The sequence below is a fragment of the Populus euphratica genome, unplaced genomic scaffold (genome assembly GCF_000495115.2).
Source record: "Populus euphratica unplaced genomic scaffold, PopEup_1.0 scaffold837.1, whole genome shotgun sequence".
In the NCBI taxonomy this organism is placed as follows: domain Eukaryota; kingdom Viridiplantae; phylum Streptophyta; class Magnoliopsida; order Malpighiales; family Salicaceae; genus Populus; species Populus euphratica.
In genome coordinates, this window is record NW_011500704.1 from 1 (window position 1) to 14925 (window position 14925).

Consider the following 14925-nt stretch of genomic DNA (forward strand, 5'->3'; position numbering starts at 1 on the left):
CCTTCAAGCCAAGTTTGCATCTTTAGCTAGAAAAGTCAAGGCACTAGAATTGAAAAAGAGTGGTCAATTTAAATCTATTGAAAACATTGTATGTCAAATATGTGAAACAAATGAACACTCAACTAGTAATTGTCTAACCATGCGTTCTTTTAAGGAATGTCTCCATGAACAAGCCCATGCTTTAAACAGTTTCGAAAGGCCCAATCATAACCCATATTTGCAAACATACAACCCTGGTTGGAGAAATCACCAAAATTTCAGTTGGAAGAGTGATAATGCACAAACTTCACAACCACAGTTTCAAGCACACCATAATTTCCAAAATTCTTATGGATATGCACCTTCTTATGCTCCACCTCTTAGAAGTAATTTTGAGGAAACTTTGTATGCATTCATTGAAAAGCAAGAGACAATCAACACTCAACTTACTCAAAGCATAACAGATTTTAAAGACACTCTTGCAAAATTCACATCTGCTCTCAGTTTTCAAGAGCAAGGTAAGTTTCCATCTCAACCACAGTAAAATCTCAAGGGGCAATACGATGCAAATGTAAGTAGTTATGGAAGTCAACACATGGATCAAGTCAAATCAGTCATTACTCTTCGCAATGGTAAGGTTATTAAAAAACCCACTCTTGAACCTTGTGAGAAAGATGATAAGTCAATCTCTAAGGGTAAGGAAGGGGTTGAATCTGAATATTGCAAGGAAAAGACTGATTCCCTGCCAGCACTTTCATTTCCTCATGCCATGACCAATCAGGAAGAAATCGATGATGAAAAAGGCACCGAAAATGTTGATGCGGATCTTTTATCAAAAGTGACAACAAATTCGACACCCGACATCACACCAATCAATTATTACTTTCCTGATGAATCTCTACTTTCTCTTAGTTCAATGCCTTGGTTTGCTAAACATATTAATTTTCTTACTTCAGGATTTTTGCCAGCTCATTGGAATACCGAAGACAAAAGAAATTTTTTGAGCAATGTGCAAATTTTTTATTAGGATGACCCTTATTCAATTATTGTCATAATCAAATATTTCAAAGATGCATTCCCGATAATGAGGTAAGTAATTTCATTAAATTTTGTCACTCTAAGGCATGTGGGGATCATTTCCTGTCAAAAAAGAGGATTGTAGAAATCTTACAGAGTGGATTTTACTAGCCCACCATATTCAAGGAGTCAGATGCATTTCGTAAAAACTGTGAAAATTGTCAAAACGTGGGATTTATTTCAAAACACAGAGAGTCTTTAGATAATCTTCTATTGACTCTTAAGTCTCATCATAGTCAAGATAAGCATCGTGCAATTCATAACTTAGGAACCCATTTTCATGAAGAACATGCTTGGCATAGTCTTGGGAATCTGACTCAAAAAAAAACCTTGTTTGCCAGTTTTTAAGAAAACTGGATGGGAAGCCTATCCCCGACCCATAGAGGGCGTTTAAGCCATTCTTGGACGTAAAACCAAGGGAAGATGTGAGCCACAATCACAATTGCAATTTGAATTTATTTTTTTTTTAATTTGTGTCTTTTGGTTTTGTTATTGTGTTTTGTTATTTCTTATTTTTGTTTCAGTGTGTTTCAGGTTTTGTCAGTGTTTGTTATTTCAGGTGATATCTTCTATACTCTATCTTTCTACCTTAGAACATTGAGGACAATGTCTCGTTTTGGTTGGGGGGAGAGGGTAGTAGTTGATAAAAAAAAAAGTTTTTCATTTTATAAAGCATATGCATAATTGTTGTTACTAGGATGGTAGAGTAAAGGAGCTCTTTTGTTAAAGTGACTCTTGAGACGCATCTTAGTAACCATTCTTAACAAGGTCTATTATAATACTTCCTGAAATATTCAGGTTTACAAACTCTCGTATTGTTACCACTTAATTCTGCTCATATACTTATTTAACATGTATTCTTAAACCTTAATTTACACACACACACTTTAACATATGATTATGGGTTGCATATTGGATTATTACATTATTTAAGTTCTTTTGTTAAAGGTAACAACTAAGGGAAAGGGATTGTATATAATTAAAAAACAAAAAGAAAAAAGAAAAAAAAAATGATGATAATAAAAATGTAGATAAGTTTGGTTTCGTAGCCTCCCTAACCTAAGCAATTAAGCCCGAAGGGGTGTTTTAACACCTAATACCCTAAAGTCAACTGACTTGGGAGCTATTGGCCCAACGCTTGTTACATGGGTTGAGGAGAAAAGCTTAAGGAAATCAAACATTGCACTATCTACATATCAGTATCTGCGACCCGAGTTACTAAGCTCGTAGGGGTGTCTTAACACCTAATGCCCTAAGACCAACTGGTCTGGGAGTCATTAGCTGAAAGCTCGTTACATGGGTTAAAGATGCATGATGTTTTTAAAGTATATGTATATAGAGTTAAAAAAAAAAATAAATTATATGTATATATATTTAAAAAAAAAAGAAAGAAGAAAAAAAAGACAAAAATAATAATCCCAACCCAAGGAAGTTAACCTTAAACATTAGAACAAAAATTTTGTTTTCTTCCAAGAAAAGCCCCATAATTATGTGTTGATACATTGAGCACAAAAGAAAGGTTTATTAATATCTTGTTAAGAGGTGTTGAGCAGATATATAAATTTAATGAGAGTTTGTTTATCTGGATAGACTAATGGAAGTTAAATGATGAATACCTTGTTTTGTGGAATATACAAATTGTTTTTCTATTTTACGCTTTGATTACTAGGGACTAGTAATAAGCTGGTTGGGGGGTGTGATTAGTACTTAAAAGTGCATTTTTATCATGGTTTTATATCAGCATTTTGCACTTGAAGTATCAATAACTCCTGAACCAAAGGACATTTTATAATAATATATCTAATAATATAAGATTCCTATAATTTGTGGTAAATGTCTATTTTTACTGCAGGCCTATCACATAAATGAAAGGATTGATTGATGACTGGAAGAACTTAAATTGCAAGGATAAAGAGATGGCCAAACTTAGAAAAGAGATGTCGGTGCAATCCAAACCGGAACACTGTTCGGTAATTGGGTCATATCTAGAGCTATATATCTCAGATTTAGGTCCAATTTATATGGATGGAAAGGAAAGACATAGGCCTACAACTTTCATATGGAGCCCAAGCTCTAAAAAGGCCATTATCAAGGCCAAATTGTAGCAACAACAAAGAAGCCCGAATCTGTCTTCCAGCCCGAGCACTGTTCGGTATTTTGGCCATATCTGGAGTTCTAGAAGTCCAAATGAGCTGAAATGTTTACACAAGAAAGCTGAGACAATTGCCTACAACTTTCATGTTTGCAACTGGCTATAATTTCGACGTTATCAATGACGTTTAGGGCAGATAAGAGAAGATAAGGATTGTCACCAAGTCAAAAGTTGGCCACCCACTTATCAATTAGTCATCAAATCAATAGTTTCCAATTTTGGCCTATAAAAGGAGGCATTTGCCATGCATTTAGGCATCTTGGTTTCCAAATCAAGATCATGCTCTTCCTTTCTCTCTTTGTATTTTTTGTAATGTTTATGCTTTGCTTTCATTAATATTAAGTTTATGCCTTTCATTTCCTTGCCTTTACTTAGTTAACTTTTATGTTCTTATTTTGTTTATCTATTTTTATTTCTTTCATTATGTCTAGCTAAGTTAATTATGTCAAGGTGAAAAGGTTACACTAATGGTGTAAGAATAAGTATAATGTAAACTTAATATGGACTTTAATGTTTGATACTAACATGTTTTACATTTGTTATCTTGTTCACTATTTAATACTTTGCTTGTTAAATGACTAATCTTGATTTATGTTGTATAACACTTGGTACAACAAATGCTTGGCACTTTCATAGCCCATAATGTAGGGTATAACCAACACTTGAGCTATGAAAGGAACTTGATTTGTTGTTAACATAAGTTATAATCATGAATGCCTGACGAGATTTACAAGTATTAGCATTAATTGAATAAGATGACTAATGTAATCATGTTAACAATATGTAATCTGATTGGAACCTCCTTTGTGTGTGGTTTTCATTTCAATAATAAGAGTTTATCCTATACTTGTTTGATATACCATTAGTGGAACCTCTAACCTTGACATTTGTTATTATTATTGTTTAATCCTTATATTAATTTTCCATCTCCAAGTTCTCATCATCTTCTTCTTCTTCTCTTTCTTTATTATTATTATTATTATTATTATTACTACTACTACTACTACTATTATTATTATTATTATTATTATTATTGTTGTTGTTGTTGTTGTTGTTGTTGTTGTTGTTATCGTTGTTGTATTATTGTTATTTATAATTTGTACAATTAACCTCCCTGTGGTTCGACCCCGGTCTTGCCGGGTTATTTATTACTTCGACACTCCTGCACTTGGGAGAAGACATCAATCTTTTAGTCGTGTCACTTGAAATGGTGGTTGTGAAGTTTGTGCATTGTTGTTCTCACTCTTCCAACTAAAATTTGGGTGATTTCTCCAACCAGGGTTGTACGTTTATGAGTATGGGTTGTGGTTGGCCCTTTAGAAACTGTTTAAAGCATGTGCTTGTTCATGGAGACATTCCTTAAAAGAAGGCAAGGTTGGACAATCGTTGGTTGAGTGTTCATTTGTTTCACAGATTTGACACACAATGTTTTCAACAGATTTTAATTGACCACTCTTTTTCAATTCTAGTGCCTCGACTTTTCTAGCTAAAGATGCAAACTTGGCTTAAAGGTCATGATCTTCCCTAAGGTTGTACATACCTCCACTAGATGTATGAGGTTGAGTTTTACTCGGTGCCTCATAAGTACCCGCGGTGTCCTAATTTTGAGCATTTTCAGCTAACAAGTCTAAGTACTCCATTGCTTCATCAGGATCTTTATCTTCAAAAGTTCCATTGCACATCAATTCAACCATTTGCCTATCTTAGGTGTTAACCCTTCATAAAAATGTGAAACCAATCTCCATGTTTCAAAACCATGATCAGGGCAAGTACTAAGCAAGTCTCGATACCTATCCCAACATTGGTAAAATGTTTCTCATGGTTTTTGAGTGAAAGTGGTGATTTGTCTTTTGAAAGAGTTTGTTCTATAAGATGGGAAAAACTTCTTTAAAAACTATTGTTGCATTTCATCCCAAGCACAAATGGATCCTGGTCTCAAATTTTGTAGCCATGTTTTAGCTTTATCTTCTAATGAAAAGGGAAAAAGCTTTAATCTGATGGTGTTCATGCTACAATTTCAATTATTATATGTGTTGCAGACCTCCTCAAATTCCCTTAAATGCAAGTCTGGATTTTCCAATTTTAAGCCATGAAAAGAAGGTAAAAGTTGAATAATGTCTAGCTTAAAATTAAAATGAGATGCATCGGGAGGAAAAACTATGCATGATGGTGCACTTGTTCTTGTGGGATTCATGTGGTCTCTAAGTGTTCTAGCACGGTTATTCTCATTATGAAGTGATTGCTTATCTTCTTCGACCATATTTTCTGAAAATGATGAGGATATCCTATAAAGTCTACCACTTAATGTATGTGACCACACTCTCATACACGTGTAGGAATAGAACAAAAGGAAAAAGAAAACAAAAGAAGAAGGAAGAAGACAAAATAAAGACAAACAAAACAAAAGAAACAAAGTTATATATAAAAAAAGAGAAAAGAGAACATAAAATAAATATTATAATTTATACAAAAACTTACCTCCTCAGCAACGGTGCCAAAAACTTGACACGACTAAAAGATTGTTGTCTTCTCCCAAGTGTAGGAGTGTCGAAGTAATAAATAACCCGGCAAGACAGGGGTCGAACCATAGAGAGGTTAATTATACAAATTATAAACGACAATAGTAACAACAACAACAACAATAATAATAGTAGTAACAGCAATAACAATAATTACAATAGTAGTAGTAGTAGTAGTAGTAGTAGTAGTAGTAGTAGTAATAATAATAATAATAATAATAATAAAGAAGAAGAAGATGATGATGATGAGAACTTAGAGATGAAGAAGAAGAAGAAGAAAAAGAAAAAGAAGTTGATGAGACCTTTGAGATGGAAAGATTAACGTAAGGATTAAACAATGATAATAACAAATGTCAAGGTTAGAGGTTCCACTAATGGTATGTCAAACAAGTATAATATAAACTCTTATTATTCAATTGGAAACCACACACAAAGGAGGTTCCAATCAGATTATAGATTGTTAACATAATTACATTAGTCATCTTATTCGATTAATGCTAGTACTTGTAAATCCTGTCAAGCATTCATGATTATAACTTATGTTAACAATAAATCAAGTTCCTTTCATAGCTCAGGTGTCGGTTATACCATACAGTATGAACTATGAAAGTGTCAAGCATCTGTTGTACAAGTGTTATACAACATAAATCAAGATCAGTTTGGATTGCACCGACATCTCTTTTCTAAGTTTGGCCATCTCTTTATCCTTTCAATTTTAGTTCTTAAGTTCATCAATCAATTTTTTCATTTATGTGATAGGCCTGCATTTAAAATGAATATTTATCACAAATTAAAGGTATCTTATATTATTAGATATATTATTATAAAACATGCTTTAGTTAAGGAGTTATTGATACTTCAAATGCAAAATGATGATATAAAACCTTGATAAAAATGCACTTTTAAGTACTAATCAGTGGTTGATGAGATTTAATGATTCTAAACACTCTAACACTTGTAATTAAGAGAGGAAATTAAGAGAAAGTAGAGTTTAGTGAGAGAAGATAAGGGAAGTGAGGGAAGAAGAGGAAAGGTTAGAGCAATTTCAATTTGGCTTGCTTTTGGATGATATATTAGTGATTAATAAGATATTTTAAACTTAATTAAGTTGATTAATATGGATTTGATTGAATTGTGATTGAATTTATAGGAATTATGTTACTAGGGTTTATATGTGAATTTGGGGTTTTTGTTAATTGATTGTTAAAAATGTTAAAATGAGTGATGGGTAAGATATTTTAAACTTAATTGAGTTGATGAATATGAATTTAATGGAATTGTGATTAAGTTTGTTAGAATTATATTAATAGAATTTACGTGAATCTAGAGTTTTTGTCCATTGATTGTGAGAAGCGAGAAATGTTAAAACAAGTAGAAATGAGTTTTATGGATGTAAATGGATTAAAAAACAATTTACATGGCTGACCAACCTAAAAGAAATAAAAGAATAAATCATTTGATGTATAAGGTCATTAGTGTAGAAAATATGATATATGAGTAAATTTTTGAATGAAACTATACAAAATATGAAGGTAATTATTAATTCATGTAATTCTTATCTTGTTGTATATAGGTGATGGACCATCACATGCGACAGGATAAAATTTATTGCTTATTAGGATAGTTAATAGTATTAGGTATCTTTTATATTAGTATATTCTTATATGAATTAATTAGAATTTCTTAGTTATCTTGTAAATAATCATTTTGTAATTTTTAACACTTCATGTGTGGTGTTTTAAATTGTTATATTACATGCCAATAACTTTTCTTTTCCCTGGACTTCGATTAATGATAAGATTACTATTTACATGATAGATGGATAAATTATATGATGTGTTGCGTAATGTTGATGGGAGTAAAGTCTAGGATGGTTGAACTAGGTAGTGATTGTTTTTTTGGTAAATATGAAATAGTTGATAACTTGATATTTTTTAAATACAAAGAAAACTCTATCAAAATTTTGATAAACTCTTTTTACAATGATATTTGAATATGAAAATGTATCAAGATAAAAAAAAAAATTTCCAATGGAGTCATATTACTATGAATAATGGACTTAAATATATCTTAAAAAGTAGGGTGTCACATGTATAGTTCTCCTATTTTATGTTTTCAAAATGAGGAAATTAACTCATTCGAATAAAGGTTTGGAAATTATATATTGTGTTATTGAAAAAAATTGATATCCATTAGTAGCATTGAATGATTAAAATCTTCAATCAATAAAGCCTAATAGTGAGATATATTCCTCTATGATCTATAATAACACAAGATTTGTCTATGTAATTTAGAAAGAAAATGGTCTGGTTTTAGAAAATTAGATCATTCGAATAAAGGTTTGGAAATTATATATTGTGTTATTGAAAAAGATTGATATATTAACAGTGTTGAATGATTAAAATCTTCAATCAGTAAAGTTTGGTAACGAGATCTATTCCTTTATGATCCATGATAACATAAGATTTGTCTAGATTAAAAAAAAATAGTCTCATTTTTGGAAATTAGGTTATTCAAATAAAGGTTTGAAAATTATATATTATGTTATTAAAAGAGATTGATATCCATTAACATCATTAAATGATTAAAATCTTCAATCATTAAAAAGCTTGTTAACGAAGTCTATTTCTCTATGATCTATGATAACACAAGATTTGTTTGCATGATTTAGGGAAAAAAAATGGTCTCGTTCTAGGAAATCTCTTTTTCTTTTTAGTAAAAGAAAATGATATTTACTTTGAAGATAATATTTCAATTTGAATTGCACTAATATCTCTTTTCTAAGTTTGGTCATTTTTTTGTCATTTCAATTTCAGTTTTTAAACTCATCAATCAATCCTTTCATTTATGTGATAGACCTACATTTAAAATGAACATTTACCACAAATCAAAAGTATCTTATATTATTAGATATGTTATTATAAAAAATATTTTAGTTAAGGAGTTATTGATACTTTAAGTGCAAAATAATAATATAAAACCTTGATAAAAATATTTTTTTAAGTATTAATCACGTACCCGAAAATTGAATAATCAAATCCTAAGAAATATTGTTAATAAAGGAACCTATTGATATCATTAACAATTCCTAACCAGGATAGTTAATCAACCTTGTTTCCATTTCTCATCTGTTTCATTAGATATTTTTCTTTTTGGGCAATACACACATATATAAACTCTATTTAATTCTCTAATTTATTATCTATAACCTACATATATCATGCACTCTTAGATCAAGGTGTGCTGGAAAAAACTATAGTATTTTTCTATGTTTGCAAATTTTATTGGTAGTTCCTTTTAATCTTGGTCTAGTTATTTCTATAAATCTTGTTTTTTTTAAAAAAAAAACTTATTGAATCCTGAAGAATAGCCTTATGTTGAAAAAATATCCTAAAGGACAATATTTGTATATGCCTTAAGTTTTTATTTTGTTTTAATTCTTCATTGCATTTTATTACAATAAAACAAACATATTTTAAAATGCATATATTGTTACAACTACTACTCATCACAAACAACAACCACATGCATCAAGTCAACAACTATAGTTTTAAATTTAATCCGGGTCACTAGTAATATTATATATATATATATATATATATATGATATTGTTTTGATCAAAAATTGTCAACGGGTTAATGGTTATATCAACCTAAATTTTTTACTAAATCATCTAATTTTTTATTTTATTTTCAACTTGATCAATTCATATCCAAATCAATTTACATGGTCAATCTAAGCCCTTAAACAACTTCAATTATCTTTTAAGAGGATTGAAATCTTTAAATTTTTCATAAAAGCAAAAGCTAATGAGGATTAGATTATAGTTTCTTATTAAAGATGGTTTTAAAATAGGTGTTGTAGGTGTTAAGGTATCCTTAAAATAAAAATAAATTTATATGTTTTTATCAAAATATAAGTATATATAACAGATAAAAAATATATAAAGTTGAATAACCAGCAAATTTATATGTAGAATTTTTTTTTAAAAAAAAAACAGACTCTTTGATCAACCAATTACATGAAAGTCAAAGAAATTATAAATAAGCTAAAAGAATTAGCTGATAATGGTCAGAAAGAAATCAAATCAAAGTAACAGTACCCGACCGCACACGAGGCAAAACGTAAAACAAAAGACATCACAAGACACAGCAACTAACTAACTGGAGCAAACCCTCCATAAAGATAGAAAAAATAAATATATTTTAATACTCGAGTGCATCTTTACATGCTAGAACAATAATAATTATGTTGGAGTGGAGCGCCATTAGCATTTAAACAATTTAATACAAAAAGGAAGCATTGAAATAATTTAAAACAACAAAAAAGGACCACTAACATTAAGACAATTGTTTTGATTCTCTCAATAATCAATTCTACACAAACACGTACGTCTCTGGCCTCTCCATTTTTCATGAGTTTTCATTTACAAGACTGCAACTCACAATCACTCTTTGTTAGTGGCTTTTTTGTAATGTGTTTTGTTTATTTTATGATTTTCTCAAGGATTAAAATGCTTGATATTTGGCTTAATTTTAATTTTCATAGAAATAGTTGCTATATGTGACGAAAAAAATTAAATCTTGTAGGTATGATAAATTATTTTCATTATACAAGTTAGATGATTTTGTCCTTATTTTCACTTTTCCAGTGTGCAAGAATTCTGATATTTAAGAGTCTATTGGGACATCAAAGGCTCTGGAAGAAAAGGAAACCAACAAGATTTAGATAATCTACTTGCCAAAATGATGAATCCAAGTGTGGTTTCAAGAATAACTTGCTGGTTGCTCAAAGGAAACCTTGTGTAAAGAAAGGCTGGAGCTGTCCTTGTCAACACTTGTTGTCTATTTCAAGTCATTTGTAACTGACAACAAAACCCTACTGTGTAATTTTCGGTGTATATATGTTTGCAAATAGAACAGAATGGTCACAACGCCAAGCTTTTCCATTATTAATGAAATGCTTTGAACATGTGTTCTTCTAGTATTTTGAAGCCTCCTATCCTGTATTTTGCACTTGTACAAGAACACAAAAAGGGTAATCATTTAGAAAAAGGAACATTCAGAAACCTTTCTTACCCTGAATCTTGAAATGTCGTGCAGTTTAGTGTGATTACCAATTGCATTTTGATGTCCAATCGACTTGCATTTTCCAATATGATCTCACCTTCACAGGAAAGGAAAATGGCGCGAAAACCATGATTATTCGTGATGTCTTCTATGCTTAGCTTTTGAGATCACCAAACACCATGGAGTATATGGAGTCTTTGTAGAGCATGTATATTTGAAACCATACAATTCACATTTTCTATTAGCTATTCCCTTTAGGCTAATTCTATCTATCTATCTATCTATCTATCTATATATATATATATCTTAAAGATTAATTCTTGATCTATGATATTTTTTGAATTAAATTTTAAGAGTAGAGATTCAACTACAAAGAAACTCTAGACTGTTTTTTTAATAAAAAAAATGCCAATCTCTTGTAAAACAATGCATTTTAATAAATCGGACTTTTTTTTAATAATTAAATATTAAACTTCATTTGAAATTTTAATTGCATCATTATCAATGCCAAAATATCTAAAGTTTCATAAATTGATTACTCTTTCTAGGTTGTGTAAAGCAATTTATCATTTAATTGATAGATTAATTCAATTAATCTTAATTCTTTATGCATTTATGACAATTATAGAATGAGTTTCCTCTACAATAAAGTTGGTGAAAATAAAGGCTTTATAATGATATAATAATGATTTTCTACCAACAATTTAATTTGAAAGAAAAGATTGTTATGGACTTCATAACTTATATAATTATGAATGAGTTCTACTCAATAAAAAATCATTGATAATAACTTAGTTTAAATTTTTTTTGTCTATTTCTTTCCTTTATTTTTATGTTTATATTAAATATCTTTAACTTTTAGTATTTATTGAGATATAATAGAATACTACATATAAAAAAAAATAGAAATCATTTTCACACTTCTTTTTATTGGGTACACAACTACAAGGGATGTTTTTAAATAAACTTGCATGTGAATCGAAAATAAGTTTTTTAGTTAATTCCTCTAATTAAGTGCTATCCGGAAGATTTGAACTAAATACTAATACTAATAATAATAATAATAATAAAACCTTTTTCATCCTATGATCATTCCTTAAAATTTTCATGCCTAAAATTTTGAAAGAAAGATACGTAAGTTTTTCTTTCAACAAAAACATCATCTATACTTAGCCTAATTAATTTAATATGTGTTTGTTGATGTGATGTAAATTTTTTTAATTAAAAAATATATTAAAATAATATTTTTTTATGAATTTTTTGTTTTATATTAAGATATCAAAATTATTGAGAAATACCTGAAAATACATCAATTTTATGCATTTTATAAAAAAAATAATTTAAAAAGCTAAAATTATCACAATGTCAAATGAATACGTGCAATCATTGCACTTTTAAGCTGTAATTGTATATATTTGTTTTCTCTTCCACTTTTTTTTTTGGAAGAATATGCTCCAGGCGCATTACTTTTACAAATACCTCATATTAGGGCATGATATCTACTTTAGAACACAAATACCTCATATTAGGGCATGATATCTACTTTAGAAGATTTGCTTAGGATTTGATTATTTTTATGATGCGGTTTGTATTTTGCCTGAACTATATAATTGAAAGTGTTGAGTTGATTAATACACAATATAAATTTATATAAATTTCATTGGAAACTCTTTTTTGAAATCTTGGTGAAAAATAAACTATAATTTATTGTTTTTTTTTTTAAGCCTGTTTGAAAAACACCAATTTAATTGTAGTCGTGGCTTTTAATTTTAAGTGTTAGGTAACACTTTAAAAGCTAATATTAATGTTATTTCTATTTATTATTTTTAAAATCTATAATTTTAAAAAGTTACAATCACAACTAAAATTTATAGTCACAGCTTTTCCAAGCAGATCTTTCAAATCTATTGAGAATTGTAACTACTTTTAAATTAGTAAATTTATATATAAAAAAAAAAAACTACAAATCATAACTTTTTTATAAGTAAGGTTTTAAAAGAGAGTTTTAGAGTAACCGTGTAAATTTATAATGTGTATTAATTAATCAAATAGTTTCAAATATATGACCAAAGCAAATCATAATTTCAATCATACATCACCATACTACACGATAAATCCTTAAACTTATTTTTTTTTCATTTTCATATCAGAACCGCAAAATCTATGCAATGCGAATAACACTTAAAAGAATATATAAGCTGTAGTGTAAGATTAAAATTATGTTATAAAGTGCATGATAGGTCCAGCATTGGTTCAGCATACTAGACATTAACATTTAACAATTTGCTTTCTCCTTCTATAAATGCAGAGTTGTCTAACCTTGAAGCTACCAAGTAAAACAATCTTCCTTAGCTTTCACTAAAAGTCTGACATATTTCCGAATTCTGCTTCGATGTCTCCTGTTTCAATGGCTCCAATTAGGGTTGGTCATTTTGATGATGTTCAAGAGCTTAGAAAGGACTGGCCAACAACAATTCCTGAAAGATTTGTTAGGGACATGACAGAAAGACCAGCACCAGCCACATTTCTACCGTCTCTCAGTACCATTCCCACCATTGATTTCTCAAGGCTTGTTGAAGGCAATAAAGATAAATACAAAAGTCAAATGTGGGAGCTGACAAGAGCGTGCGAGGAGTGGGGATTTTTTTCAGGTACAAGTTGATATGTTTCTTTTTGCCCTTTTCTTTGTTAGTGCAGGATAACATGGACGTGAAAGGGTGTCTTTAAAATGTTTTATCAGGTGATTAACCATGGGGATTGATCTGGGTTGCTGGAGAGCATAGAGAAGGTGGCCATGGATTTCTTCATGCTGCCTTTAGAGGAGAAGCAGGAGTATCCAATGTTGCCAGGGATTATTCAGGGTTATGGGCAGGCCTTTGTGTTCTCTGAGGACCAAAAGCTGGACTGGGTCAATATGATTGCTCTTGGGCTTGAGCCCCACTCTATAAGGGTCCCAAGACCAGGGCCAGCAAAGCCACCCAAGTTCAGGTAACAGGGTACAAATTCCATTTCCTAAAGAATTTAGGTGGCGAGACTTCAATTCCCCAAAATGCTACTTTTGCAGTGACACTGTAGAGGAGAAGAGCGGAGGTTGTGTCAGCATCTACTGAAATATATAGGCATGACACTAAACATGAGAGCAGATGTTTTTGAAGAGATGTAGTTTGGGGTGGCTGTCCAAGCCATAAGGAGGAGCAAGACCGGACCTTGTTTGAGGTCTTAGTCCACATTCAGATGGAAGTGCTCTTCCAGTGTTGCAGCAAGGGAGGGGTAGTTCAGTAGGACTCCAATTCCTAAAAGAAAGCACATTGGTGTCTATTCAAAATGCTTTGGTCATCAACGTTGGAGACACTTTAGAAGTAAGAAAATTAAACCTAGACTTTCCCTCTTTCCATCTTGCTGTACAGGTTTTAACAAATGGAAAATACAAAAGTGTGGAGCATTGACTCACAGGGAAAAAGACAGACTCTCTTGTCACATTTTATTCCCCTAGCTATGAAATAGAGCTTGGACCAATTCCAGAGCTGTTGGATGAGAACAATCCATGCAAGTGTAGGAGATACAACCATGGAGAGTACAAGAAATTAACACTATGCAACTAACAAGCTGCAAGGCAAGAAGAACCTGGAATTTGCCAAAGAAGCAAGAAACCTACTTAAGAAGGCCCCGATCAGCCCCCACCTACCTTGTCATAAGATTTCGTATATATGTAAGCTGTCGTTTATATTTCGATTCTACAAGTCTTCTTCTACCTAGAATGTAAGCCCAAATTAATCACAAATTGGGTAGCATGTCAAAATGGGTAAAGGACTCTAAATCATTGATGGGATATTGCACTATTCTTATGTTGAACTCCTTTGTGTTAGCTCTTCAATTAATACATGATAGTGGGCTCTTGTTTGTTCATAAGCATTTCTTGTCCAATGTGCTTGGTTGTGGGAGTGAGAAGCAGCAAGTAGGATGGAAAACCAGAATCAAAACACAGAGTAATGTCACTTCAACTGTTCATAACATATCATATTCCTTACGGGGAAAGACACTTGCAGTCATGCGGGGAGAACCCGAAGACACTGCAAAGCCATATTTCTGCAAGAATCAAAACACAGAAGGGACAAAACTATCGGTCTTA

The 14925-nt window shown here is 30.9% G+C and overlaps 1 pseudogene; it reads left to right on the plus strand.

Moving 5' to 3' along the window:
- The first annotated feature begins 13091 nt into the window (after positions 1-13091).
- On the plus strand, positions 13092-14648 carry LOC105116045 (protein SRG1-like; annotated as a pseudogene).
- The last annotated feature ends 277 nt before the right edge of the window (positions 14649-14925 follow it).